Genomic DNA, 26,318 nt, shown 5'->3' on the forward strand with positions numbered 1-26,318 from the left:
GTGGCTCACGGGCTCTAGAGCGCAGGCTCAGTAGTTGTGGCTCACGGGCCTAGTCCCTCCGCGGCATGTGGGATCTTCCCGGACCAGGGCTAGAACCCGTGTACCCCGCATTGGCAGGCAGATTCTTAACCACTGTGCCACCAGGGAAGCCCTCAAAATTATTTTATTAATTTATTTTCCATTAAAACTAGTAGTCATCTATCATTCATTTTTAGAATCAATCTTTATGCAAACCTAGATGATGATAAAGGCCACACAGGGACAATCTTATCAAACAGTTGATAAGTGTTCTAGATTGATTTGTTCTTGTATTTAAAAATGTCTTTAAGTTCTGATATCTTTCAACATTTTTAACAGCATTATGATATTATTAGGGAGCTGATCACCAAATCCGAGGGCGTTTGCTGCATCATTTTGACACTACCAACCACTGCTTTCTTTCAGTTCTTTTTTCAGATGTTGAGGAAGTATGGTAATTCTCTGGAGAGGCGATGGGGTCTAGTGACAGACTGGCTATAAGGGATGAAGGCAAGAGTGGAGAAAACTTCTTTTTAAAAAGCAGGTTTCCATGTAACCCCTTTTTAGCACTATTATTTATATTAATCTCTAAAAATTTTATTCTTTTATTTTTATTTAGACCAATCTTAATCTGATCCTAAAGCTGTTAGGCTTAAAATAAAGTAACCTTATCCAACGGTAGAATAAGAGGTTTGCCATGTGGAAGTGAAAAATACTCTATAGACCAGGAGAATTAATTTACCTTACTGCTCCAGGAGCCTGAGGGCCAGTGTGATATAACAGCGAGCATACCCTATTTTGAAGACTTGGGGCCAAGTCCAGGCTTCCTTTTTACTTGCTCTTCCGACCCTGGGTAAGTCATTTAATTTCTCTGGGTCTTCTTCCAGTCTTATAATATCACTGACTCTAAACAAAGAACTGACAGAAAAGAAAATGATAAAACAGTCAAATAGAATATTCTGGGAAAATTTGCCAGGGAGTGACATGGATGGTATGTATTTGATATTAATGAGTAAAATGAAAAAACAAACAAAGTATGTATTTTAGCAGGAACTTTAGGAGGAAAGAAAAAGCCATTGTGACTTTTATAAAATGAATGAACATTGGAAACGAAAAAAAATTTGTGCTGGTGAAACGATTTGTTACACAGTTGCCTATAAAATACAAAGCAACAAAGAACAGAGTTTAGTTACATAGATTCAAGAGAATAAACATCTGGCTTTCCATACTTGAGGGAAACTAAGTCACAACAAAACCGGAAACCACCATGATGGATTCCAGCAACAATTTAGTAGCTGAAAGCATGGCATTATTTTGGAATGTAAAAAATATAGCCGTATAGTCCTACTTTTAAGAAGTTTATCATCAAATTCATAAGAGATAATTAGGCAAACTATAATTATCCTTATTTTGGAAAGAACTTGTCCCAAATGTAACTCATTTGGTAGTATTACCTTACCTGAACTATATTATTCAAAAGTGGACTATAAAAGGATATTGGAAAATCGGGTATCTCAGTGATTAGGCGTGAAAACGATAACACATTTCACAAAGAAGAAATACAAATGGCTAGTTGATATATGAAAAGGTCCTCAATAGCATCAGCAATCAGGGAAATGCAAGTTAAAACCACAATGATAAGTATACACCCCCACCAAGCTGGCAAAGCTGAAAAGGACTGACTATACCGAATGTGGTTGAGGGTGTGGAGCCATGAGGCTCATACACAGTGGGCGTGAGTGTAACACTTTAGAAAACAGTGCGGCATGATTCGTTCAAATTTATAATACACATAACCCCTCCCAGGTATACACCATACAGAAACTCACATAGATGTGATGGAATACATACATGAGGAATATTTACAGCAGCATTTATAAGAGTTCCAAACTGGAAACAACCTAGATATCCATCAACAATAGAATGCCTAATAAATGACGGCATATTGCTACAATAGAACACTGTAATATGCAACAATTAAAATGAACAAGTTACAGTTATAGAACAACATATGGATTAAAAACGATGTTGAGTGAAAAGCCGTAAGCACAACAGGTTACATATTATTTTGTTCCAAGAAAGGGCAAAACCAAACAATATATTGTTTAGGGATGCATGCATGCTTGTGATAAAACAATAGAGAAAAGCAAGGAAATGGTTATCACAAAAGTTAGAATAATGGTTACCTCTAAAAGGGAGGGAAAGAGCTGTGTTCAGGAAGGTCACCGGGGGACTTCTGGGGTGCTGGCAGTGTTCCAGTTCTTGACCTGGTTGGTTACATGGAGGTTTCTTTTACAATTACTCACTACACTGAATAACTGATGTAAGCACTTTAATGCATATGTCACAATAAAACCGCTAAAAGTAACTGAATATTGTAGATGGAATTTCTAGAAAGAAATTTTGCTAGAAAATTTAGCTTATGAAATCTTTGACAGCAAGAGCTACTGATGTGGGATAATAAAACTGATAAAATAGTTTCTCAGATGAGCTCACTTTCAAGTGTAGCAGAAAAGAACCTTATACAAATATCCCATTGTTATATTTTAACATAGTATGCAGATCTTTATCATACAAACTGATGTACCAGGCAAAGAACGCTGTTACCTAAAACTTCGGATTTTTTTTGGAATTGGGAATGAACCAGCTGTTTTCTCCTCTGGATTAATAAGAAGTAAAAGAACTAAAGAGATGCAGACCAAGTTGGAAATGTATGAACTTCCTTCTCTGCCGTCACCACTTCCAGCTGTTTCCTCCAGTTATCATACTGGGTGAAGTGGGTGGATCTTGCCTAGTAAGCTAGTGCAGCTGTAACTTCATCAGTAGGTGGCTGAGTGCCATTCTGCCTCTCAGCACCAAAGTTCTCTGGTGGAGCCACTGACAACGAAAACAGATCAGGCTGCTGAAAAGCTCCACGTGGTTACACACTTTTCTGGAGGCGTCCTCTGCTGGGTTGCAGAGCTCTGATGTTTGCATTCTTTTTATCTAAAGCTCTCAGAACCTAAAATCTGAGGTGCTTGGCTTTACAAAATCCCCTCAGTCTGTGTATTTCACTCCTGCCATTTTCATCAAAAAATTAGGAAGAGGAGCAAAATCCAAAGAGATTTACTTTGTAGCCATGTGGGGCCATCACCTTCTGGTTTGATTTCCTGTGAGTCTTATTTGGAAGGACCTGGCAAGGACTGGTCATGAGAAGAGAGTCGAATCCAGGGTAGCTGAAAAGTAGGAGAGTTAACCTGGCTCTTAGAACTTTGGATGAAGGGCAGCTGGGCAGACGCTACTTTGTGAGTCTCTTCTTGCTTTGGCAATATCCATCTCCCTCCTCCCATCACTTTTACTGCAGCATTTTAATAAAAATGAGCCCTTGGATTTTACCCAGTTACAAGTTTCCTTGGCCTATTTGCATATGGTGGTGGCAGTAGCGGCAGGAACTCTGAGCTCCCCAGATCTGCCTATAAACACTTGCTCCTCACCCCCTGAGGTGGAAAGACCTGTAACAGCCACTACTGCTGCTTCCAGACGAGGTAAGGAACGTCAGAGTCCGGAGACCCAACTGTGGAATCTGCTTCCTTTCATCACTGCTGCTTTTATCTCGTTCTCACACTATTCACCAGGACAGGTTCAAGACAGATTTCTGAGGATTCTGAAATCCTTTTATCTTAAAATTTCTTGTCCTAGAGAACTACCCTTTCAACCTCATGAGTTTTTTACTTTGATTTACTTTCCAGGATAACACCCGTAGGAAGACCTGCCTAAATGGTAATGATATTTATTTTAGAAAGGAAATAGCCTTTGAGTCAGACCTGAAACACAGGCCAAAATTTCTTGATGACGGTAATGGACACTGATTAACAACCAATACCAGCTCTCCAAAGTTCCAAACCACAAGCAAGAATGATTCCTGAAAGGGAGGCACTGCTAAATTCTCCTCCTTAAAGAGTCAAAAATCCTTCCACAATCTCCGGGAGGGTGGCTCCCTTCCCTCGTCCCAGCAATTCGCCTCTTTTTTCACTAAATACTCAGGTTGTGACTCCTCACTCAAGCCGCACCCCTATTTCCTTGCGGGGAGGGGGACAGGGGGGAGAGGGATGTGTTACAACTCTCATCTTTACAATGCTACGCAGCTTACAAAGCGCTTGCACTTCCGTAAAACTCCTCTGAGCTCCGCGAGGGAGGGAGGCATTCATTCATTCATTCATCAAACATTTGCTCGGCCCGACCACGCGTTACCGGGCGCTGGGTCTCGCCCCACACGGCGGCAAGGGTGGGGCGCTCGCTACCTCGAGCAGGTGCAGCGGATCAAGCTGTAAGATAACTTCTCGCTCAGCCGGGCTTTTCGAAGGCCCGTTGGGGCCAAATGCCTCACCTTCGGGTGATGCGCGCCCGACCATGGCCGCGCGGCCTGGGCCTCCTCCTTGCTCCCCAAGGAGCAGTCACCACCTGCTCTGAGGGAAACCGCTACGGAGCAGGCTCTCTCCACTGCCCTCGGGTCAGGGGTAAGCTTAGGCGGCAGCTTAGGCTCCACGCAGCTCCTCCCCTTCCTCTCCTCAGTTCTGACGCGGCCGTAGAGGCGGCGGCAGCGGCGGCGAGTCCCGCGGCCCGAGGCGCACCCACCCGCTCGCCGAGCCCGACTTCCTCTTCCCTTGGAGCGTCATCGCGCGCGCCAGAGGAGCCCAGGGCGGGGTGGTTGGAAAGGGGAAAAAAGGCCCGCGGAGGAAGCCTCCGAGCGGAGAGAAAAGGGAGGGGGGAAGAGAGCGGTTGCTAGGTGACTTGCGTCATCGGTCCGCGCCGTTTTCCTCCCGCCCCTCTCTCTGGAGTGAGGCGAGAGCCCCGCACTGAGCGAGGGAGACAGCGAGCTGAGCTCGGGGCGCTACCGCCGCCGCCGCCGAGAGCGTGAGAGCGAGGGAGCATCCGAGAGACCCAGCGCCCGTGCACTGGCCGCCGCCGAGACCTCCGCCCTAACCTGGGCCAGCGGGAGCCGCGGCCACCCCTCTTCTCCCCCCCTCGCCTTCCCGGCCGGCAGCGGCGGCTGCACACGCCGGAGCCCGAGCCCGAGCCGGAGCCGGCGGCTGGGGGGCAGGGAGGCGGCTACCTCGGGTCGGGACTAGTCGGCTGCTCCGCGGTGAGAGGACGCTGAGGAGGGGCCGGAGCTTCTGTCCGTTCCGGGGCGCGGGGCGAGGGACCCCCAAGGTGGAGGGAGGGGGTCCCAGCCGCAGCGACACATGCTGGAGCCGGGAGCGGGGGCGGCGCCGAGCGGAGCCGGCCGGGTCCCCCACCTCGCCGCCGCCTCGACCACCCGCCCGGGGCCGTAGCATCTTGCCCCGGAGTGTATGAGCCGGGACCCCAAGCCCGGCAACCACCCCCCGACCGGGGGGGCGGGGACCCCGATGTGAAGCGGAGGCCGGGGCGGCGGGGACAGCAGGACCGGCGCCGCCGTCCTTTCCTTCCCTGCCCCCTCCCCTCCGCCCCCTCGGGGGTCTTCTTTTTCGGCCAGTCGCCGGCCCCCCGGCTCCTCGGCAGGACTCCGGGAGGAGTTCTTAGAGCCCCCTCCCCCGCCCCAGCCCCGAGGGCGGCGGGGCCGGGGGGGACCCGGGGGGCCGGCCGCAGCCTCCGCCCAGAAGAAACTTTTCAAAAACAAAATCCGGAGCCTCCCAAACGTGACTGTCTGGGGAGAAGTGGCCCGGGACGGGCAGAAGACCCAGCCTGAAGAGACCCAGGAAGAGGAAAAGAGGAGGTAAGCGGGGCCGCCGCCTCGTCTGCTCCGGCGGCGCGGAAGAGACCCGGGTGGCCGCCGGCTTAGCGATCCCAGCCCCGCTTCTTCCTCAGTAAAGCGCCGGAGCCTGCCGCAGCTGCCGCCTGAGTCCCGAGGAGGAAGGGAAGCACCCCACTTTCTCAGCGCCCGGCTCTTCTCTAAAGTGTGAGTGGCCCCGGGAAAGGGAATGGAGGGATAGAAAGGGGGAGGATGCTGGGGCGTCCTCCGGAGTTTTGCCGGTGTTTTCCAGGAGTGTTGGGAGTGTATAGACGAGAGGGGTACCTTAGTCCTCACTGCGGGGAGAGGCATCCGGGCTGGTCCTGTGTTTTGTACCCTTTTAGCGCTCTGTACGTGTGATACGCAAGCCCACTGGTTTCTCTTCGAGGAGTTCTGTCTTTCTCCAGGGTGGATACTTGGTATCTTTCTGGCCAGTAATTGGCAAAAGGAAATTGAGGAAGCCAGAGCCTATGTGCGCACAAGGGACATCTCTGTAATACACCTTTTCCTGGTACACCCGGTGGGAAACAGCGCAGTAGTTTTTGTCTCTGGGCAACTCTTATTTGGTTCCCAAGTGGGGACCCCTGACTCTTTGAACCCCTGAAAGTAAAATTGCTTTCTTTTTTGCCAGTCTTCCTTGAGAGATTTCATTTCAGTACCTAGTGGTACAGGAATTTTTTTTACCTTCTCATTTCCTGGGTGCAGTTCCTGCGTATCAGGAAGACACTGCAACAGATTTCAGTTACTCAGGAAATTCTGAGTTCTTATGATCACAACTGATTTGGGGGAGAGCATTTAGTACTTTAACCAGTTTATAAAAGGTATTACATTTTTTCCTTACCCAAATGCTTTTTTTTTTTGAGTAGCGTATGTCCTAATTGCTAGCAGTTTTTTATTTGTTGGAATGACTTGAAGCTTTGCTTATTTGAGTTATCTCATGCTTCTCTATCAAATGAGGAGAAACTTCTGATGTTTAATTCTTTGAAGAATGATGTTTTTCCTCTTCCTTTATTTTAAAGGTGAAGTCTATAAAATCTTTGATTTGTAATTTAGGTATCCCCTCAGAGTGCCAAATTAAGGTGCAGGAAAGTAATTGACATTTCATATGTTTATACAGACCTTAGGGTTAAGCATAGGGTGGAATTTTATATAACAGAACATAGGCAGTACTAAGAATTATGGCCCCTCCAGACAACTGTGTGAGCTCACACTCTCTGAAGCCACTGCTGAGAGGAACTTTGTGGGAATGAATGTAAGCCTGGGATTATCCATGCTAACTTTTCCATTCAGGATCTTGATTAAACTTCTTTAAAACTTTCTCAAACTTTTCATCCTGTACTTTTTCTCTTTTGAAGAGATGAATTCTACAGGTTTATTAGCCCCTGAATTATGTAACAGTTCATTTATTTATCCCAAACCTGTCTCTTTATAAAGTTTCAAGACACATCCCAAGTTCGTGTTTTGAGAATTGCTAGAACAAGCTGGAGTTCATCTTTTCCTGGTTTGTAGATTTTGATTGCCCCTCTTTACTATCATCTTTCCTGACTTTTTGTCTGTCTTAGAATAATTTCTTCCATCCTTTTGATCACTTTGCCCTCCTCTGGAACTTCACCAGCTGTTTTGTTTTTCTTTATATGCCTTTTCCTTGTTATGCTTTTGTTAGGAACCTTAAATTCTACTTTAAATAAGTACTGGCATCAAAATATTGAGTAGTGGATGTAATGGTAGACATGGAATCAAAAACAAATGTCTCTAGATCTGTTATTTTGTGACCTTGAGGAAGTCATGTATCCCATACTTCACAAAGATAGGAAGAAAAATCTAGTCTTGCATAGGCTGTTTTTTGGGGGAGCAAAGGAGGACAGACCAACAAACTAGTTTGAGCGTAGATTATACTCCATCAAAGTTGCTTACAACTTTGACTTGTATTGTTTTGACTATAGATTGGTTAAAAATCATGGTAATGTTTTATCGTATATTTGGGTAGCAAAGAAACAACAGAGCATTTGTGGGTCCCCTGCCTTTGAGATGCTTTTGCTTATGGGTGGCAGAGGCAGTGAAACACAGATTGCACAAAATTATAGAAAAGGGGGAATGGACCAGTTTTTATCTGCGACCACTGTACATCAGCTACTGTTTGGTACCTTATAGATGTAAATGTATTTGTACATTTTTCACTAGGGAAATGTTGATGTTGGACTATACAGAACTTATTGGAGTGTCTGAGCCAGGAGAAAGTTTTTTAGGAAGAAAAGAACAGGTGGAGATAAAGTGTTTAAGACTTTTGGAATTGGAGGGGGTGAGGGACAAATGTAATTAGGAAGTTAGCTTATGGGAATACAGAAGGAGATTGTTGAGTAGGCTTAGGGCCAATTTGTGTTTGTGTGGATACATGTTTGCAGCCCAAAGAATGAATTGAGAACAATGTTTCTGAGAGGGTAGTTTTAGACCATTGAGAAGAAATCGTATTTTAAGCCAAGAAGCATTATACTTGGATTAGGATTTTGTTTTTCTAGAGAACTAACATTTTTACACCACAGTCATTGAAGAGCTGTACAGATGGAGGGGTGAAAAAGAAGGTGCTTCCAGTATGTTAGTATGATGCTAGTGGTTTCTTATAAAAAGTAATTCGGAAATGAGGCAGTGGACTTTGGACATTAAATTTTAGGGTTAAAGTTGGATACCAATGCAATCCTAAGACAGTAAAATAATGAGTGATATGCTGAAAATGTAGAATTGGGAGTCATTATCAAAGTACTAAGGTTTCTCTATAGTGCTGATGGAGAGTAGAGAGCTGAAAAATGGGTATTTGGGGGGAGGGGAATGTGTTAAAGTTAGCAAAGATACAGGAAGAGGAGAATGGATGAGACTCTCCTGTTTTAAAAGTGAATAAGGGTTGAAATTGAAAAAGGAGGAACAACCTTTAAACATGGCCACCAGTTCAGTCTTAGGGCAGATGATTATTTTTGAAACACTAACAAGCTTTTTGTAAGGTATATAGGTCCCTTGAGATTAAGTTCAGAAGAATATATAAGATTTCAGTGTTAAGGAACTTATACATAAAAGGACAGATCTATTTCATCAAATTCATGTTTTTAAAGTTTGCCTTTCATTATTATCCTAAGTTTGGTCTCTAACATGACGAAGTGGGGCTAAAAATAGCTGGCAAAGAACGCTGCTTCCCCTGCTCGCAGTTGGTGTGTGTCTTTGTGTCCCATACAATGGAGGGGATATCCCTGTGTTGGCACTGCAGTGCTGAAAATGCCTTAAAAAAAATCTTTTTATTAAAAAACAAACAAACAAAAACCAACTTGGCACTTAAAAAAATTCAGACATCTTCGAAGCATTTATGGACACTGGAAGACTGATTTTTTTAAAAATTAAAATTTAAAATTTTTGTGGTGAAACTTGCATTTAGTGTTGACACTAACAAGGATTAAGGATTGTGAGGTAGGGAATATGTATATCCACACTTTTTTGTGTTCCTTAGTTCGAATTCACCTTCTTAGTAGCCTCTTTGGCCTCTTCTTAAGAGTGATAATTCAAATGGCAGGACCTTCTGGGCCACAGCTATTTAGACAGGGAGCTAGATCTGTGGTGGTTCTAGGATCTGGAATATATGCCATATGAGTGCCGTCTCTCCTCACCCTCTATTTTCCACAACAGTTTTTATGCAGGCGAAATCATGTTTCGATGAGCTTTAAAGGGCAGCCTTTTTGGGTTAACTTGATGTACTAGTAAAGACAGTGGGGAAGGTGGGACCCTGGTGGTAGGGAGTGATCACCTCGTGTGCTCTGCCTTGGCAACTTTGGGACTGATATGGGATGATTAAAGAGCCTTGAGGGTGTGTGTTTGTGTTTGTGTGTTTTATCACCAATGATCCGAAAGCCCACACCTAGGCTAGCAGCAGCCCAATTCGTGTACTTGGAGATGGTTTTTGGAGAAGTCTTGTGTTGCCTCCGGCATCTCATTGTGTGGAGGAGGGGTTGGCAAACTTTTTTCTGGTGAAGGGCCAGTTATTGAATAGTAAATAGTTTAGATTTTGTGGACCATATGGTCTCTGTCGCAACAATGCAGTTCTGCTCCTGAAGTGCTCTTGAACGCAGCCACAGACAATATGTAAGTGAATGAATGCGAATGTGTTCTAATAAAACCTTATACATAAAAACAGGAGGTAGGTTGGGTTTCGCTCGTTGTTTATGGACCCCTGGTATAGAACACTGACTGCCAAGTCCACCAACATGCAGTATGAGCTTCATTCCACTACAAAGCTGGGACTGGCTCTTTTAGCTGGTCTCTGTTTTCTAAATGAGATGTGTTCCTTGGAGGCAGTCTTAAAATAATTCTGCATAAAGCACAGAGTCTACTGTTCAAGGTACTTTTGCCTCCACAGTGATGAAAACTATGGACTGAGGAGCAAGGGCAATGCCATCTATAAAGTGATGAAGCTAAAAAGTAGGACTACTTGTATTTCTTATTCAAAGATACCATACCATATAAGATACCATATAGTGATACATTGGCTGTGTATCATGGGCAGAAGTATCTTTGAAGAAACTTGTGAGTATAATTTTGAAAGGTTCTGAAAATAAGTTGTAAAGCATTTACTTTAGATGTAAAATTAGAAGTGTTGATGGTTTGTTTGAATCAGCTGAAAATATTAGTCAAACTATAAGAACATTAAGGTTTGATACTTCTGTTTCTTAAAGCTTTGATCTTTTGCAATGACCAATTCATTGTGCAGAATTATTGGCTCCACAATTTTTGTTTTGTTAATTTCAAGTATTATATCTTACCAGATCACTTAAATCATTTAACTGTGTACTTTAAAAAGTTTTGCTGTGTTCTTAAGGGTAAATGTAGCATGGGTTAATAGATTCACCCAAAAAATAAATCTCAAATGTGTTGTTTAGAAAGGATAATTCACTTTGTGCAATTTTACGTCATAGCTAATATCAAAACATCTGTTTCATATGTCAACATTGGATGGTGGTATATTTTTACCCTGGTTTCATAAATCTTATTTATCTCAGGATTCCCCTGTTTATGGCAGGGGAAGGGGTTACTCTTGCAGTAGTGACCACTTTTTAGTTTCAAACCTGCTTTTACTTTACATAATGTTTCTACATATATAATTGATACTTCAATTCCTCTTCCTTTAAAAAAGGGGTCTGACAATTTTACATAACCTGATAATTTTAGTATACCTTTTAGGAAGAAGGTCACTGTAAAGTTGCTTTTTTATTCATTAGGAGAGGATTCTTTCCTTGCTTTTTAAAAAAATCTTGCTTTTATTTCAAGCTTAAGGTTGAGTGGCAATTTAAAAGACACGAGGTGTCCATTTCCTATCTGCAAATATTCCAAATAGAAATATTCTATATTGGTGACACTTTCAGTGGACCAGGGAAAAGAGTGGTGTATTAGGTTTTATTTATTTATTTTTTTTAGTGTAGCTGAATTGTCATTACAGATGAGTAAAGTTGTTTTCAAATAATGAACTCTTGCTGTTAAACATTTCTACTTTGAGACTTTTCCCCACTGAGTGTCAAACCAGTCTGTCTTATGCCTTAGTGTAGTTTAGATTTTTGCTACTTTTTTATGATACCTCATTGATACTGTGTCATGATCCCTTTCACAATGTGTTTAGAGTGTGTTTCCTAAATCTACATGACATTTCCTGAACACTATGGGATATATATTTTCTAATAATTATACTTTTACACACATGTATATTTAAAATTTCCTCCTGTTCTACCTTCAGAATTGTGAAATATTTGAGGGAACATCTGTACTTGATCTGGATATTGAGTGACAAACCAATGTATAACAGTTTTTCTAAAATGTTCCCTTAAAAAGTTTTAAGTAACAATTGATTTCTCTAAAACTAAGAAAATATTATGTTTGTGTTGTATTATCCTGCAATACAGGTAGTTGAAAAATAATAAAAAATGGGCAAGAGACGTTATTGTTTGGTATCTTATTTTTTGCTCTTTCCCCTCATCTAAGGGGTAGCTAGTAGATCAGTCAGGTATTGTGCAGTTTCTGTTGCTCTGCTGTTTCACCTCTGCCCTTTTTTTCCAGCTGAAGATTAGCTACTGGAAATCTGGGTGGCTTTAGGCAGGAGGTAGCATGTGCTGTTTGTGTGTCTGTGTGTACATGTATCATGCTAGATGCTCCTTCATGACTGCTGTGGAATTTAGGAAATATTAAAAGACAGTGGTACAAAATATTTTTAATATCACTTAGCCTTTCCTCTGAGAGGATCACCATAGGAGAAGATACTGAACCAATCAATATATGTTAGGCCAAATGTGAAGTGTCAAGACAGATTGCTGGTTTGTTTTTGGAAGAATATATATATCTTAATGAGACTTTTAGGATGGCATGCTTTTCAGGGTAGTGTAAGGGGTAGTAATAGACCTTTGCATGACATCCTCTAGGTCTGAGAAGGACTTGTCCCACTAATAATGGTGGGTAATTTATAACTATCTAATGGTTGAAAATATGCATACATGGAGCCAGCAACAGTTGCTAATTAATTTCTCATTTCCCTCATAAAATACATTGATACTCTGGAGGCAGAAGACTCATTAGTTAGGCAGTACCTTTCTTGGCTTTGTGGCATGGGACAAGCTACTTATCCTTTTACTGTCGACTTCATCACCTGTTGATGGGGACATGTCTTACACAGGGTTGTTGTTAGGATTAAATGAGATAATGTAAAACATATGCAAAGCCCTTCCAGTGCCTGGCATATAGTAAGGTGACCCATCACTGTTAACTTATTAAGTTAAAGATCTTTTAAAGTGTGACATAGACAGAAGGCGAAAGTCAGGCTTTGTATTGCCGAACACTTAAATTCAGCCATTGAGTTTGACAAATAATACTGAAGTAATTCTGCCGTGTTTTCAAAAGCCTCTGAAACAGTGTATCATTCATTAACGTTTTTATTTTTTATTTTTATTTATTTATTTATTTATGGCTGTGCTGGGTCCTCGCTTCTGTGCGAGGGCCCTCTCTAGTTGCGGCAAGTGGGGGCCACTCCTCATCGCGGTGCGCGGGCCTCTCACTATCGCGGCCTCTCCTGCTGCAGAGCACAGGCTCCAGACGCGCAGGCTCAGCAACTGTGGCTCACGGGCCCAGCCGCTCCGCGGCATGTGGGATCTTCCCAGACCAGGGCTCGAACCCGTGTCCCCTGCATTGGCAGGCAGATTCTCAACCACTGCGCCCCAGGGAAGCCCCAACGTTTTTATTTTTAAAAAAATCTTAAAAAGTAAAGAAATGGCAGAACTGCTGTGCTTATTATTTATAGAAAAGAAAGACTGATTTGAACATAACTGGAATTTGGATTCATCCCTAAAGACTTCAGTAGTGCTTAGATCAGAAAGGACTCTTTTTTGAATAATTTATTGATTATCTCTGAAAATGACTGTGGTTTAAATTGTCCATTTAGAAATATCAGGATGTAATTGGATTATCCAGTCTTTTAACTATCCATCTCTCTAACACTGGGAATAAGAAACTTAAAAAAAAGGTCATGAAGTTTAATAAGTTTTATTTGTATCATTACATCTCAAATTAAGATTGAAGGAATTTTATTTGAAGGATTTTATTGAAGGATTTTGTTTTAACTAAATTTTTAGTGTTCTCCTTAAAATGATGAGAGTGAGGGAGGGAGGGTTGGATATTCCCTTTTCATGCTTAATATTTATTAAATACAGGATCAGTTTTCAGAAATAACTTTTCTTTCAAACTTGGCATAATCAATGTTCTATTGGCCAATTCAAGAAATAAATGCTTCTTGATAGTTTTTTGTATTTGGAAAGTATTTCTACTTTGAGAACAATTTGTCTATGCCTTCATAGTTTGTTTATTTTATAGAACTGTATATTTAAGATAAGTGTATGAAAAAAATCCAAAGGCAGAAAGAAAAGATTGAGATATGTTCCTTAGCACTGTTTGTCTTGCCAACTCTTGTTCTCATTCTTTAACTTTTCTTTTAAGGCAGATTTGCTTTAGATTTTGGTGTAAATGCAGAAATCAGATTGACATATATTAGTGGATCTCTGGTTAAGTAGTTAATTTAATGGATATTCTAGTTTTTAAACAAAGTCAGTATTTTAAATATTTCTGTTGGTAGTGATTGGAGTTATAATTCTGGAGTTATGCTTCTTTCCATTTTAGAGATTTTCAGAAAGAATTATAATTATGAATAGGTTACTGGATAGATGGGAGAAGAGCATAATCTCTCTAGTGAGTTTAATTTCTTCCGGTTTATTTATTATGTCTGTAATACCAGGTTATATAAATAAATATGTGGGTCATCAGCTTTCTTTTGCATGATTGGTGGTCTCTTCATTGACTAACATAACTTTTGGAATGCTGCTCTAACGAGTGGGGAACCTTTTTTCTACCTGAGTATTACACAGGTAGACTTTTTTTCCTTAGAGAAATATAAAAGTTTTAACTTACTAGATTCGAAATTGAGAGTAGGAAACACAAAATTTCTGAGTTTTTGTAAAGGCCTTTTAGTAGGAGAAGAGAGATGGGATGTACAGAGGAGGGGAGAGACGCAGAGCGAAGGAGGGAGGGAAGTGGCAGATTCGGGGAGAATGGGTCAGGAAGTTTTGAGGTCAGCCTTAGTCAGAGGTCACACCCTGTTATTTCTTTGGGTTGTGGACATGGGGTGTTACCACTCGTTATCTACCACCCTTTGAAATGTTGATTAGATGATTGACTCTAGTTCCTAGTTTTTCAACATCTGGATTCTTTAAACCATTGAAGTTTTAATCTGTATGGGATAATCAGTGTATTCTAGGGTGCGAAAATATCCACAGTACCTGCTAGGAGAGGGGGTGGACATATGGTTTTTGACTACATTGGAGTTTCTTTTTGGTTTTGATTTGTTGTCTTTCCTCATTGGCCACATTTCCCTAGCTTTGCCTTAGAAGGATACTTGTCATTCTATATATGTGACATAGTAGTTGAGAGGCAAGCCTTGGAGTTGATAGACCCAGGTTCCAGCTCTGCTGCTTTGTGACCTTGGTCAAGTTGTTTATTCTGTGTGTGAACCTGTAAAACTGGGATGATAATAATAGTACCTACCTCTCTGAAAAGGTAGTTAAGGGGATTGAGATAATGGATCACAGTGTCTGGCTCAGAGTTAGTGCTCAATAAATGTTAGTTGTTGCAATAATAATAAATATTACAATATTATTGTTATTTTTTGTGGTTGCTGAAGGTCTTTGTGACCTTTGTTTCTGAATATGTCACTATTTTGAATACTGCCTTTATTCAGCAGCAAATATTTACCGAACACTTACTGTGCCAGGCATTGATCTAAGTGAACATTATAATCCCTGCCCTCTTGAAACTTACATTTTGGCTGAAGGAGACAAAATACATAAAGCAAAGTAGATGACCCATCACTCTTCTTATGAAATTTGGTGTTTGACTCATATGTCTAAGCCTCCATTAACCAACCCTACCAGTATTCACCTTTAGGTCTTTTGCATTCGTTCCTGTTGCTGTGCTTGAGAGTGTTTGTGGCAGGAACACCCTAAAAGCACACAACTAGTGTCATTGTCTCCAGCTATTGGGCGATCTTAATTTTAAGGCAGACTTATTACTCCATCATTTCCTTGGCTTACTGTTTAAGTTGGCCATCACAAATCTTTCCTTTCAGTCCTCATACTTCTGTTTCACATTGTTTACAGAAGTGTTGCTCCTCCCCAGCTTATGGTTTGCTCATCCATTTCATTTCCAAAAGGGGATAATAGAAACCTCTTTTGAGAAGTATTCCCTGACTAATCTAACTATATACTTTTCTTCTGCTCTTTTTTAATTTCTCACCTTCTATGTGTTGTTAACAGAGATATTTAACTTGCTTATTCTCTGTCTTTTTAAAAAAATACTTTTCTTTTATCTTCAATTAAATTGTAAGCCTTTTTAGGTCAGGGACCACTTTTCTATTCTGAACCTTAGCTTCCTCACGAGAAAAAAAGAAAATACCTACCTCACAGGGATGTTGTGAGATTTCAGAGAGATAATGTATGGAAAAGATAATACCAAATCCTTAATAAATGTAGTTTTCTTTTCTTTGAACCACTCTAGTTCCCAAAGTTGGTACAGGGCATACATACAGTCAGTGCTTAAAAAAATACTTGTTAATTTATCCTGAATTGAGGTTGGGAGTCTTTTAATTTAACTTCCACTTGTGTGGATAATTTTAGTTTATACTTCCAGATAAGATTCAAAATATTAACTTTCCAAGTATCTGATGAAAAAAGCTGAGGCATGAATAAGAGACAACAGAACGGTGCTTAGAGTAGGGATTGAATCCCTGTTGTGTGGGTTCAGTTCGGGCTGGTTGTGTGACTTTTGGCAGGTTGTTTAACTCTTGGCCTCAGTTTCTTTATTTGTAAGATGGGGAAAATAATAACTACCTCATGGATACTATGTTGTTAGATTAAGTGAGAATAAATGAGAAGCACAGAACATTGCCTGGCATATAGCAGTAGCCTCTGGGAACATTTGGCAATATCCAGAGATGTTTTTGATGGTCACAGCTGGGGGAGAGGTATGTGTGAGGGTGCTACTAGTAGTTTGTGGGTAGAGGCCAGGTATAATCATTGTACACAGAACAGCACCCCGTGACGAGGGATTATCTGGTTCAAAAGGTCAGTGGTGCCAAGATTAGGAAACCTTGCTTTATCATTAAGCTGTTTCTCATTTGGTTATCTTTGTAGTATAAGGTACTTTGCCAGTCAGATTCTTTATAAATACTGACTTCTTTCACTTGTATCTAAAAACTGACTGTATATCCATTTGTATGCAGCATATCTATTTAATGCATATTTGTGTGTGTGTGTATGTATATGCTTTTATGTATGTCTCTGTATCTTGCTATTTCCTCTGCCTGGAGTATTATTTCCCTTTCATCTGTGAAACATTTATTTCTTAAAGACTGTACTTAAATATCATCTCCTCTAGGAAGCCTGTCCTGGTTAATGTGAGTAGAGTTAGTTGTTCTTTCTTCTGGTTACCCACAGTATCTATGTGACTTTTATAGCACTTAACATAGTTATTTGTATTTTTCTCTTTTACTGGTCTGTCAGTTTTTTGAGAACAAGGGTTCTATCTTATTCATCTTTTCAGTAAATATCTCCTTCTGCCAAATACCTAACATTTGCTGCCACATAGTAGGCATATATTAAGTTAACAAATGAATGGAAGAGAGAAAAACAAACTGGAAATATTTTTTAATAGGCTCTACAAGAAAAGGATATTATCTTGTCACCTTTGTTTCCAAGTGAGTGCTTAGTGTAGTACCATGTCCATAGGTGTTCAGTGAATATTTATTGAATGAATTAGAGGCCAGTTGCAAAAGTTGATAGATATTTCATGTGACCTTTTTTCTTCATTTCTAGAAAGTTATCCTAGAAGTAAAACAGCCTAGATACTTGGTGCATGTGATGCATTAAGTCGACCTTTCTTTCCTTGACTCACTTAATGAGACTTGATCCAACAGGTGCTTCCTGAAAGATGTTTTTGGTTGATTTCTTTTTCACCTGTGTGTCCATTCTAGTGTTGAGCTTGTTGGAAAGATGAACGTGTGGTATCAGTCTTACATTATTATGGATGAACTGTCATTAAGTACAAGTGTTAAATAAGGCTTTTGATCTCCTTTACATTTGGGCACAAACTGAGTGAGTATGTATTTACTCTCAAGTATGGATAATGACTGAGGCTAGTGAAGCATGGGAGAAAAGGAGGGTGAGGAAGTTGCCTACTAGGTCTCTTTTTCTTGATGATGACTGCTTTTTACCTCAGAGCTGCCCCCAGCTATTTATAAAGAATTAGCTAGGAGAAAGTTGTGAATCTAGAGGATAAGAATATAGGTTTGATAATTTGATAAAATCAATTAATAATTTGACAGGTCATGGTTTTTTAAATTTATTTTGTTGAAGTATAGGTGTTTTACAATGTGTGTTAATTTCTACTGTATAGCAGAGTGATTCAGTTATACATATATATACATTCTTTTTCATATTCTTTTCCATTATGGTTTATCATAGGATATTGAATATAGTTCCCTGTGCTGTACAGTAGGGCCTTGTTGCTTATCCATTCTATATACAATAATTTACATCTGCTAATCCCAAACTCCCCATCTATCCCTCCTCCACCCCCTCCCACCCTGCCCCTTGGCAACCACAAGTCTGTTCTCTATGTCTGTGAGTCTGTTTCTCTTTTGTAGATAAGTTCATTGTGTCCTGTTTTAGATTCCACATATAAGTGATATCATATGGTATTTGTCTTTCTCTTTCTGTTGACAGTCATTGTTTTGATTATCATTGTTATAACTTATTGAATGTTTGATATATGTCAGGCACTGTGCTAAGGAATTTTACATGCTTTTTAAATTTATTCTTCACAGCAGTGCCTATGAAATACGTACTAATAAGCCTGTTTTATGGCAGAAGAAACAGATTCACAGAATTTTCTAAGAACATATAGCTAGGAATTTGAACTCGCAGACCTGAGATTCAAATCCAGATCCATTGACTCTGTGGTCTATGTTTTAATTACTGTGCTGCTGCCTCCTAAGTTTCAGTGGAGGAGTTTTGTATTGAAAGTGGTAGTACTGAGGTAGGAGGGGAAAATAATAGGATTTCATCCTGTACAGATGTTAGAAGGAAGAAGATTAACAGACTCGTGGAGAAGCAATTCCCAAGTTTATGTCCTTATACAAAATAATTATGAAATTTAAACCTGTGATTTAACTAACTTACACTAACCTGCATTTTTTATTAAATTTAGTCTTGCTCTTGGTATCAACATCAGGACAGGTGTCCCAGATACATCTTTAGCAGTAGAAGAAATCTTTCTAGGTAAAATCTAAAAGATCATGAAGCAAAGTGATTTTTATAAATAACTTTTTTCTATATGTAAAATGTGTTTTGTAGTTAGAGTTAAATCTTTTGAAAGAGATTCTTGTTTAGGGGATGAGCCTCAGAATTATATTATTTAGGACTTAAAAACCTATGATTTGTTATGCTTGGAAGGTATAGCAGAAAATTTGATAATTAACACTTGTTAGTCTCTAAGATATAAATTATTTAAGTCAGTGGATATCTGTGGAGTATGTTTGCTCAGACGGTGTTTGTCATTAAAAAAAATTACTTTTTCCTTCCTTCACATACTTTGTACTGGACTATTTCTTACACAGCTAGTTTACTTATAGGTGCTGTACATTTAATAAATAAAGTGAGAATGTAGTTTTGACATCTGTGCACTATTATTTTTATTCATTAGGAGATTTAAATAGTTTTAAATTTTATTTTGTTACCTTAAAAAGAGCTAAACCTGGATATTGGTCTTAAAAAAGTTTCCTGAAAGATTTTCTCTTTTCTCTTGGTTCTGTTTTAATACTGTATTTGTAGCCATAGTTATATGCATTTGAACTTTGCTCCTTTCAGAATTATAATTCAGTGCTTTCGTAAGATTTTATCAAAAGTTACATGCAAACACTAAGAGCAGTGTGCTGAATGATGTTCTGTTAAAGACTAAAGATGCCTGAATGAAATTGAGTTCTGGTAAATAAGAATTTAGGGTTGGGGTACAGGGAATCAGATCATCACGTCAAGATTTTAGGATTCTAAGTCTTAGGCTCGTTAGTGCTTTCACATTATCTACCACAGGCTGCCTTTCTTTTTTTTTTTAAATTTATTTATTTATTTATTTATTTTTGGCTGTGTTGGGTCTTCTTTTCTGTGCGAGGGCTTTCTCTAGTTGCGGCAAGCGGGGGCCACTCTTCATCGCGGTGCGCGGGCCTTTCACTGTCGCGGCCTCTCTTGTTGCGGGGCACAGGCTCCAGACGCCCAGGCTCAGTAGTTGTGGCTCACGGGCTTAGTTGCTCCGCGGCATGTGAGATCTTCCCAGACCAGGGCTCGAACCCGTGTCCCCTGCATTAGCAGGCGGATTCTCAACCACTGTGCCACCAGGGAAGCCCTGCCTTTCTTTTTTTCTTCCAGGCAAACAAGTTTTATTTTCACCTTGCAAGCTTGCATACTTATAAACAAATGTAGTTTTGTAAAAAGTTTAAGGTTATACAAAGTTGATAAATAATCCTGCAACCATACATAGTAGACAATCAAGTAAATGTGCAATAACTTTGAACTACATCAGCCGTAAATCACATAATTTCTTTGTAATTCACGGGCTTGGTCATAGGTGCACTTGTCTCCAGGCGTAAAGGTTGGGTTTCAGTATTTTAGTGTCCTGTTTCCAGCATTCATACATTTTCAAACTTGATCAGGTGGAATTGCATTCAATCTAGTGATGGAAAACTTAGTATAAACTTACTATACCAGAACCACTATTCCATAGTTCCTGAACTTTAGCATGCATCAGGATCATCTGGAAACCTTGTTAAACCATAAATTGCTGGTCCACAAACCTAGTATTTGATTCAGTAGGTGTGGGGTGAGACCCAAAAATGTAATAATTCTTACAATTTCACAAGTGATACTGTTGATCGAGGGACCAAACTTTGAGAACCACTGTATTATACTAATGAGGTGATATCAAATCACTTATTTCAAAAGTTCAAGTACTTGCATATAAAGATTAAGACCTTGAATTTGTAACCTTAATTAGCAGTACCCCGTCGTAGTCATCAGTTTTTCATGTTGCAGTTGTGACCTAATCCCACTTCTTGGTGGCTTGTGCCATTTTTTGGTTATAAAGCAACAACATTAGCTGTAAACCAATATTTATTTGAATTTGAATATTGCATTTTAGTATTTGATTTGCATAAAATAATATTTTCGAAAGGCTTCTATGGCCTAAATAATTTTATTTTCTCCTTAAAATATCCTGAAAAATAGTGTTTCACCTGCTGTGAAAAGACTGAATAGCATCCAGGAGCCTTAAAGGCACAGAAAAGGAAGTAATGAGTATTAAGAGAAGAAGAAAAAAGCCTGAAATATTATCCCTCCATGGAAAAGAAACAAACTATATTGGCCAAATGCACTGTGTCTTTCGGGATTGTGCATTTCTAACAGGCATCTAGGTGATGCTGATTTGGTGGCCCTCAAAACTATATTTTGCATAGCAAAGCCCTAGAATGTCAGTTTTTAATGTTTCCATATAAGTTTCAATTAGTATTTAACATAGGAACAGACATAATACTCAAACCCGTAAACATATCATTAAGGTTAAAAAGAACAGTAATAATTTTTAACCGTGCCCTGGCAGAGTCATATAATTAAATAAAACTAAAAGCCACCCAGGGGGACAGTCCAGCAGGATCCTCAGCAAATACACAGTTTGCCTTTGTTAGACGTAACTGTTAATATGGTATTATTATAAAAATAATACTGATGTCATCATTTGAGTGCTTAATATGTGCCAGGCACTCTTCTATGTCCTTTGTATATATTAACTCATTCAATCCTCACTGTAACCCTGTGAGGTAAGTATTGTTAATGTCCCTATTTTATAGTTGAAAATTTGGCCCAGAGAAGTTAAACATGCTCAAGATCTCACCTTTAGTTAGTAGTGGACCTGGGATTGTATCCAGGCAGTCTGGTTCTACAGCCTGGGATCCTAATCACTATTCTGTACTATATTTATCATCTATACATTTATTTCTTATATATTATTTATAGGACAGTGCCTGACACACAGTAAGATCTATAGAAGTGCAGGCTGTTTTCAGTGGCATTTAATTGTATACTACATAAGGTTGGCAGAGCAAGTGTTATTATCCATTTATGTATGTATATTTTTCTTCTAGTAATTAGACTCCAGACTTTATTCAGTTTTCTATTAGTCTTTTTTTTTTTTTTAAATAGCTGAGTTCCTTGAGGTCTTAGAAACTAGATGGTTGTCCCAAATTATATGGCCTTGCTAGATCTAAAAATTAGCTTTTCTTATCTTACATTCATCTTTACTTTCATTCCTTTAGAAATGGATAAGGACTGAGATATTTACTTATTTATTTAGTTTTGGTATGTCACTGGTTTAGAAAGACAGAAACAAATATACTAAATTTGTGTGCCCAGTTGATGGCGGAAATAAATTCTTAGATGTTATAAAGTGGGTTTTTTTGCCTATAAAGTTTTGAGAGTGGTGTCACCTCATCCTACTGATTTGTGAAATTGAATAATAACACTCATAATAATGTGAAGTATAAGAAATTGTTCTGATGATAGAGCAGATTAGCAGCATTTAAGAGAAATAATATAAACCATATTTCCTCAAATCTAAGAAGGCATCTGTGTTAGTTTTCCATTGCTGCATTGCAGATTACCACAACTGTAGCAGTTTATCTCACACTTTCTGTTGGTCAGGAGTCGGGCCGTGGTTTAGCTGGGTCCTGTCCTCAGGGTCTTACCAGAGTGAAATCAAGGTGTCAGCCAGAGCTGTGATCTTATCTGAGGCTCATGGTTCTCATCTAGGCTCACTGGTGGTTCGCAGAATTCAGTTCTTTGCGTTTGTAGGAATGGCATCCCTGTTTTCTTGCTGGCTCTCTGTCATGGACCACTCAGTCCCCTAGAGGCTTCTAGAGGCTACCTTTGGGTTCTTGCCATGTGGTCTTCCCTATGGGCAGTTCACAACATGGTGGTTTGCTACTTTAAGGACAATAGGAGACACTCTGCATTCTTTTAAGAACTGGTCTCTTTAGGTCAGGCCTACTACAATAATCTCAGTAATTTAAAGTCAACTGATTAGAGATTTTAATTACATCTGTAAAATCCCTTCACAACAGCATTTAGATTAATATTTGGTTGAATAACTTTGAGAAGATGTGTACACCAAGGTGTTAGAATCTTGGAGGCCATCTTAGAATGCTGTCTACCACATCATCAATTTTAAGACAAATTGTTATTTTATTTATCACTAAGGAAGAAAATGCTGGCTTAAAGTATGATACAATACATTATTAGTACTTGGATGTTGCCTTGTTTAAAAAAAAAAAAAGCGGAATTGTGGTCATTCTTCTAAGCACAAATACTTGCTTCACGAATGTCAAACTTATTCCCCATTGCTGCTTTTCTGTGCTTTTTTGCAAGCATAATTTTTTGTTTCAGTGCTGAATCATAGTATAGTCTTTTAGGGGACATTTAAAAGCGGGAAGTAAACTCGACATGTGTGTACCAAAAGTACACGGAATTCAGTAAAAATTATGGTGATATAAACTGCCATGACCAAATTCCCACATGCACAGGGAATGGCAGCTACATTGTGACTGCCACAGGGCAAATGGTGATTGCTTTTTTTGTTTGTTTGTTTCCTATCTATTTTCATTCAGCTTTATTGAGGTATAATATGTACAGTAAACTGCATCCATTTAAAGAGTTTCATTTGATGAGTTTTGACAAGTGTATACCTGAAACCATTACCACAATCAAGACGTTTCCATCAGCCTGAGAAGAGTCAGCCCCAGGCAGTCACTGATCTGTTTTTTTGTCAGTGTAGATTAGTTAGCATTTTCTGATATTTTAAGCGGTGAGAAAAAAATTAAGACAGTGTTCTTAATTTTTGTGTTTTCTTCAGACGCCCCTCATTCTTAAAGAAATAGTTTCTTTATTAGGTCCTAGGTTTATTCCTTCATTGTGGGGGTAAAATGATTCTCTTCGAACCTTTCTGAACTCAATTCTGGGATGTTCTTGACTTCTTCTTTGCCTAGGTATTTTTTTCCAGCATAATCAGGGTTGGCTCTGCTAAACCATACTTGTGCTTGCATGGCTTCCTGGTCCACTTTTCTACTTACTGTCTTTGTAAGGGCCATAAACAGAAGCAGTTTTCAGCTGGAAGTTCTAAGCTCCTAAAATATTTCACTTTGTTATTGTCTGAAGCTTTTCACTTGTTACTTAAGATAGTCCTAACCCTCAAGAGAATCTCAAAATGTACTCATCTCAGTTTTTCTTGTTAAGGTTCGTAGTACAATTTGAATTTTAGGAAACGTAAGAGATTTCCCTCCTAGTCACTTCTTAGGATTATTGCTTGTTTCATGTTGCTTGGTGTGTGCAGTGTTTTCCAGTATAAGAAACACTCTGGGAAAAGTCTTACTACCTGAGCATAAGACAAAGGGAATTGAAGGAGGACTCATGAAGCTCTGAAAAAGCTCATTTAGCTGCCATTTAACACAACATTGTCCAATAGAAATATAATGTCAGTCAACCGCATTTGAATCAGCCTCTGATACATGAACTTAAAATCATTCATTTTCTAGTTAACACTATTAGCAGTTTGTTTTTTCTGGGGCCTCTTTTTTTTTTTTTTTTTTTTACTTATCTAGATAGAATCAGTCTTTTTCTGCTTTTGACATGTCTGAAATAGTAAAAATAAAATATTTTTACATCTATTTAAAAATTATAGAATGTATTTATGTGCATGTGTGCATACGTACACACGCAGAGATACAAACACAGATGTATGGTGGTATTCTCTCCTAATTTACAGAAAAAAGAGCATAGTATACAGACTTTAAAAAAAATTTCACAGTGTATCCTAGAAATCTTTTCATAATAGTACATTGAGAACTTTCTCATTTTTTTCCCTGTAGAATAATTTCTTCAAATTACTGGCTTAAAAAGTGTATCCACTTGAATTTTGATTACCTATACTTAGAAAAAGAGGTAAGGGAATATAAATGGGAAAAAGGACACTATGAATGGACTTCTGGGCTTTGTTTACAAATGAAAAAATGGAGGATCAGAAATTTTAAGTAATTGCCCATGGTCATGCAACCAGTGCAGGGTCAGGATGCTAATCTAGGTGTGCCTGATTTTAACTAAGCTCCTGGCCTATCTGTTATGTCCATATTGCATTTGATGAACAAAAGGGGAGATAAGTCATGCCAACTTCTTTTTGGAGAAAAATAATAGAATTCCAGACTTTATTTTTGGGATCAGTCCTTTAAGAAGCTTTGCATTCTGAAGCCTATAGGTGTGCTTTTCAGTTTTCAGAAGAACTATTTCTGATATTAAGAAGTATCCTGAAATGATAGTAAATGAAACACTCTAGGATGAATTTGAGGAAAGTACTTAAAAAAGAGATCCCAATATACATAGGTATTTATCACAGGCAGCATTTCAAATTGATGAGGGAAAAGTTGGCTGATTTGGTAATTTATGTTGCAACAACTTTCTAATCATTTGGCAACAACAACAAAAATCAACTGTTCATTGCTTTACTTTTTACATAAAAATAATTAAAAATTAAAACAAAAGATAATATAAAAAGACTTAGTGAGGTTAACCTTTTTACTAAAGAGACTGAACTCAGTCAGTGAGTATAGTCATGAAAGTGTCATTTTTTTTTTTCCAGTCACTATCTTTTGAATTTTCTTCAATTGCCCCTTAACATCATCTTGGGTCAAGCTCATAGCTTTCTCAGTATTTTTTTTCAGTTACAAAAAGTCTAATTCTGCTCTTGTCCCTTATTAGGCTTGACCTGTGGCTGGAGGGATCTATAGTACTCTTTCAGGCTCCTTCCCCCGTTATTGGGAGTGTAAATTTATGCAGCCTTTTTGGAGAGCAGTTTGACAATATCTGTGGAAATAAAGTGCATATGCCCTTTGACTCAGGAGTTATACTTACAGGAATTTAGTACTACAGATATACTCACACAACTTTATTTGAAAGGTGAGTCCATTAGAGATGAAAATTCTTTGTTAGTTCTGATAGAAATTCAGAAAAGCTGTACTCTGTAACTTAATGTTTATTAACAAGAGAGCTGTTAAACTTATTCTAACTCTTCCAGCAAAATGGTGAGATATGTTATAATTTAACTACTGGACATTTAAGTTGTTCCCAGTTTTTTTAATAAGTATAAAAAAATGCTGCAGTGAACATTTTTGTGTATATGCTACTCATTCACGAGTGTTGAGAATGTTTCTTAATGGCCGTATTTAGAAAAGTCTTCTGCTTTATATTTTGTCCCCCCCTCTCATACTACAAGGAGCACAGGAGACCTCAGTTTAAATCACAGCTAATTGTCTAAATGGGTGTGTGACTTTATGACGGCACTTTAACCTTCCTGAGCAGGAGGTTCTGCAAATCTGGGCGTCTCAGGCTGACATTTAACAGCTGTAACAAATGCACTCTTCATTGTTGCCCACTATCACATTCTTCACCATCCTGTAGGGGGTATGTGTCAATAGGGGTGCTGTTAGTATTTTGGATAAGACAATCCATTGGTGAGATAGTCCCATGCTTTTCTGGTCTCCTCCTCCATTGTGATGTCATTGTGCTCCAATTGTGTATAATTACTGATTCAAAAAGCAACTTCAACAGTTATTAAGGGGATAGTACTGCTCCCAGTTGAAAACTACTATTGTAAAAACTTTTGGCAGGAATTTATATAAGATTATTTCTGATTTTTATTGGCTTTTCTTTATCGCATTCTTTTAGCAAGAAGCAGTGGTAGTTTAAGTTATTTAATCTCAGTATCTACCCTAGAACATGTCATTTTGTTTATTATCCCCATGAAAGACTGGGTCAACAGTAGTAGTTTCTTCACAGATACATTAATAATT

The 26,318-nt window shown here is 39.2% G+C and overlaps 1 protein-coding gene across 7 annotated transcripts in view; it reads left to right on the top strand.

Annotated features, from left to right (window-relative positions):
* Positions 1–4,778: 4,778 nt before the first annotated feature.
* Positions 4,779–26,318, top strand: part of FBXW7 (F-box and WD repeat domain containing 7) — a 203,252-nt gene continuing 181,712 nt past the window's right edge. For all 7 annotated transcript variants that reach the window (XM_061192529.1, XM_061192528.1, XM_061192530.1 and 4 more), the window contains exon 1: positions 4,779–5,935. The gene's annotated coding sequence lies outside the window, so the exon portion shown is untranslated. The remainder of the gene's footprint in view (positions 5,936–26,318) is intronic.

Source organism: Eubalaena glacialis, chromosome 5 (assembly GCF_028564815.1).
Source record: "Eubalaena glacialis isolate mEubGla1 chromosome 5, mEubGla1.1.hap2.+ XY, whole genome shotgun sequence".
Lineage (NCBI taxonomy): Eukaryota > Metazoa > Chordata > Mammalia > Artiodactyla > Balaenidae > Eubalaena > Eubalaena glacialis.